The 4,583-nt window shown below is 31.6% G+C and overlaps 1 long non-coding RNA gene across 1 annotated transcript; it reads left to right on the top strand.

Annotated features, from left to right (window-relative positions):
• The first annotated feature begins 3,343 nt into the window (after positions 1–3,343).
• On the top strand, positions 3,344–4,397 carry LOC106293069. Its single transcript, XR_001260341.1, has 5 exons — positions 3,344–3,626; positions 3,695–3,768; positions 3,854–3,917; positions 3,988–4,035; positions 4,123–4,397. It is a non-coding gene; the product is annotated as an uncharacterized LOC106293069 (long non-coding RNA).
• Positions 4,398–4,583: the final 186 nt, after the last annotated feature.

Consider the following 4,583-nt stretch of genomic DNA (forward strand, 5'->3'; position numbering starts at 1 on the left):
CTAAAAGCCTAGTGAAATTACATCTCAGCCCCTTGTGACCAAACAAAAAAACAGAAGCCATTTTTATGAATATAGCCCTAGTAAATCGTCTGAGTCGTCTGAGATGTTGGAAGTCGTCTGGACGACTGAAGTGTAAGTCGTCTGGTACCGGTTTATTTTAAAAATAATTTATAAATCTTGTAAAAAAATATTTTGATGCGTGAAAAATAAAAATCAAGTAATTATAAACAGTTTTAAGTGATATAAATTAAGATATGATAAAATTGATTTGTTTTGAAGATAGATGAGTGGAAGTAGTGAATCATGAAATACTTTGGTTTAGGAGTTTGGCAAACATATGTTGTAGTATTGTATGTATTGTTAGGGTTAGATTTTGGAAAACTAAAATGTTTTTTTCAAAAATTAGTTTTCACTTATATGTGTTTATTTATGTGTATAGTAAACACTTTTCAAGTTTGATTTGATTTTATGAAGTCTTTAATTAGATAATTAAGTTTAGGGGTTATGTTTAGGGTGTGGACGACTTATATTTCAGTCGTCTGTTGAATAATTTACCCGGAGGACGTATATTTCAGTCGTCCACATCGTACCGATCCTTTAATTTTACCAATGTACGTTTTAACCTAATCGGATCATTTTACTCGGACGACTTACATTTCAGTCGTCTGGTGAAGAAATTAAAACAGACGACTTACATGTAAGTCGTCCAGAAGAGTTTAATATTTTTAGCGGGAAATTAAATATTTTTAGCGGGAAACTAAAATAGAAGATTTTCCAGACGACTTACAAGTAAGTCGTCTGGTTTAAATTATTTAAGCGGGAAAATAATTTTTTTAAAAAATTTTAGGCGGGAATATTTGGACGACTTACATGTAAGTCGTCTGTTTTAATTTCTTCACCAGATGACTGAAATGTAAGTCGTCCGAGTAAATTATTCAACAGACGACTGAAATATAAGTCGTCCACACCCTAAACATAACCCCTAAACTTAATTATCTAATTAAAGACTTCATAAAATCAAATCAAACTTGAAAAGTGTTTACTATACACATAAATAAACACATATAGGTGAAAACTAATTTTTGAAAAAAACATTTTAGTTTTCCAAAATCTAACCCTAACAATACATACAATACATACAATACTACAACATATGTTTGCCAAACTCCTAAACCAAAGTATTTCATGATTCACTACTTCCACTCATCTATCTTCAAAACAAATCAATTTTATCATATCTTAATTTATATCACTTAAAACTGTTTATAATTACTTGATTTTTATTTTTCACGCATCAAAATATTTTTTTACAAGATTTATAAATTATTTTTAAAATAAACCGGTACCAGACGACTTACACTTCAGTCGTCCAGACGACTTCCAACATCTCAGACGACTCAGACGATTTACTAGGGCTATATTCGTAAAAATGGCTTCTGTTTTTTTGTTTGGTCACAAGGGGCTGAGCTGTAATTTCACTAGGCTTTTAGGTTAGTTTTGCATTTGATTCAAGTTTGGGTATAGGTTTGGAGTTAAAATCAAGTTGTGGGTTAGTTTTGGCAAAAATCCCTTAAATGAAATATACCATTTATTAGAAAATATTTTATTTTTGTCAACAAGCTTACTGAGTACAGTAAAACCATAGGCAGTAAGTATTAATATGACATAGCTTTCTTCTATTTCATACGTTGTGAATATGTCGTTTAAAACATGGAGTAGATAAGTAATGCTCAACGTCATCTATATTTCTTTATCACCGGTTACTTGCATCGACCAAGGATATAACTGGATAAGTTAGACCTTAAATGTTACTTATTTAATTACGTCAAAATCAATGTCATTCTTTTAATTTCACTTCAGATTTTATCTATTTGGCAAATTAACCCTTGAAAATATTAATGTTTTAATTTTCTAATCATTATTTTGTGAAAATTTCATAAATTTCTCCTTTTAGTTTATAATATTTTATATATGACAAAATCATATAGCCGATTAAGTATTTTTGTTAACAAATAGTTAACAACCAAATTTTTTTTTTTACAAAAAAAGAACATAATTGTTTGCCAGAAAAAAAAATGCAAAACTCTGATGAAAACACAATAATAATTGGGCTTCGCTGGTAAAAGTATGTGTTAATCAATTATACACAAGCACTTTGGATATGGATTCGAGAGATACTCTCAAATTGGACGGGATGAAGCACAAAACTCTCCTATACATGGAATAAATCATACTAAATTACCCGTACCATCGATAGTACCGACTATAGATGGTACTTTACGGATGGATCTTGGAAAAATCAGGATATAAATTTAGGACAAGAGTGGTATAGTACCCTGGAAAGTTTTGATGGAATAATGGGAGCAAGGAATACAAGAGTGAGTTAGTTGCCACTACATTCGGAGATAGAGGCTCTCATATAGGTAACACTACAGGAAATGTGAGTATTAATAGCATCAAATTATAGCGTTTTTCACAATTCTGCTATTATATACCAACACTTGTTTTTTTAATAGCGTTTGTCAATTTAAAACGCTATAATTGTTATCGCAGGAAAAAAAAATTTAGCCGCGTTAATTTTTTAAGTATAGGCAACTTACCATTGCAGATCCAAAATTAAGCGCTATCATACGTTGACGCAAAAAAATAATTCATTTTTCCCGCCAGATACTTAGTGAAAAAACAAGGTGTCTAATTTTTTTCATTTTCCCTCTTATCTTCGTTTTTCATCTCCCCTCTCAATCCCTAAACCCTAAACCTTAAAATCCTAAAACCTAAATCATATACTCTAAACTTAAAAATCAACCCTAAAACTCAGATATTTTCTTATTTTAATCTTGAATCTTAAGTTTAAATATATTCGAGTTTTAGCCTTTTAAAAATTTAATTTCAAATATGAAATCTAAACCTCAAACTCTAAATTATACACTTATATATATCATACCTCAAATTAATCACATCCCCTAAACTCTAACTAAAAGTTTTAAAATTCTAATTTTTTATTAGTTGAAATTTTTTAATTTTAATTTCAAATCTCAAATCTAATACTCTAACCCTATACCCTAAATCATATTATATATACTCTAAACTCATACTTTTAAACTTTAAATTTTAAATACAAAATAAATAGAATCAATAATTAGAATACAATTATTAAACAATTATTAAAGTTAGTTACACAATAAATTATAACCTCTAAAACAATTATTAAAAGAAATTGGATTGATTAATTTTTGACAAGTTAGTCTTAGTTAATCCTCTTTGATAAAAAAAAAAAGATCTTAGTTAATCCTCTTATTACCTCCTTATTGGTCAACCTATAAAAATTAGGATTACAATTTGTGGCCATTGATTGTTTTTGATCTTGTGGCCTAAGATTAATCTTCTCCATCTATGCTTTCTACTCTCTCTTTGAATCGTGAAACCTAAAATCACGAAGTCTTCAGATCTACACACAGAGCTTGACTGGGTTCAACCCTCTGTCTCTGTATCTCTATCTCTCTCCCTCGGCCATGATGAAAGCTTCGACAAGGCTTGACTGTAGTCATGAACAGAGGAGGAGAAGAGGCTCGCCGGAGATGAATAAAGGGGAAAGTCTCAGCCTCTCTTTGCCATGAACCTCGCCGGTCAAGCGCGCTCTCTCTCTCTCTCTCTCTCTCTCTCTCTCACTCATTTTGTTTTGATTTTGGTACAGGAAGGTGGGTCGCGAGCTTGAAGGTGGCGGTGACAAGGCGGGGCAAGGCGGCAGCTGCGAATCCCTCGTTTCTGGTTTGATTGTTTTGTCTCTGAAGTTAACAGTTTGGTAAACTGAAAAAGTGAAAGTCACATTCTTTTCTCTAAATGTTTCACTTAGGGACTATTGATTCAGTTGCTCCAAGAGAACTCATGCAACAGCAGATTTGAGTGGTGCTATTGAGGTTTGTCACTCTTACTTGCCTTTCGAGTTACTTGTTGTACTACTGAAAGAGCATATCTTCATGTTGACAGGCAGGAAACAAGGAGGACTTTGAGAAGTACAGCAAACGAACTGTGAAGGTAGTACTCTTAGTTATTATACTATCCACTTCAAAGCAGCTTGATTACAATTGCATAACAATCTTCACTCTGCGGTTGCTGTAACAGACTCAGAGTTTCTCTGTCAACAGCCTCGTTCTACTCCTTTCCTATCATGCGGACAGTGGAGTGTCTCTATGTGGGAAGTTACCTCTCTTGCAGAATTCCAGCGATCTTAGGATTGTTTTGTAGGTTGAAGATGAAGTCCCTAGACTCAGCAATTGTTTTGGTTTGTGTATTTGGATGATTCTATTTTGTAGGTTGAAGATGAAGTCCCTAGACTAAGCAATTGTACAATCTGTTTTGTACCTATTTAGAAACTTGGAGAGATGGTTCTGATAATATATGGAAATGTTATATGATAAAAAGAAAATCTAATACTAATAACAAAATTAGAAAGAAAAAAACAAAAATAATATTTTTACCTTAAAATCTAAATTCTAAACATGTCCTAAACTCTAATATCTAACACTTATTATAAATTTCAAAATGAACATTTTAAATTCAAATACTAAATTTAGATTTCTAAT

Source organism: Brassica oleracea, chromosome C5, assembly GCF_000695525.1.
Source record: "Brassica oleracea var. oleracea cultivar TO1000 chromosome C5, BOL, whole genome shotgun sequence".
Lineage (NCBI taxonomy): Eukaryota > Viridiplantae > Streptophyta > Magnoliopsida > Brassicales > Brassicaceae > Brassica > Brassica oleracea.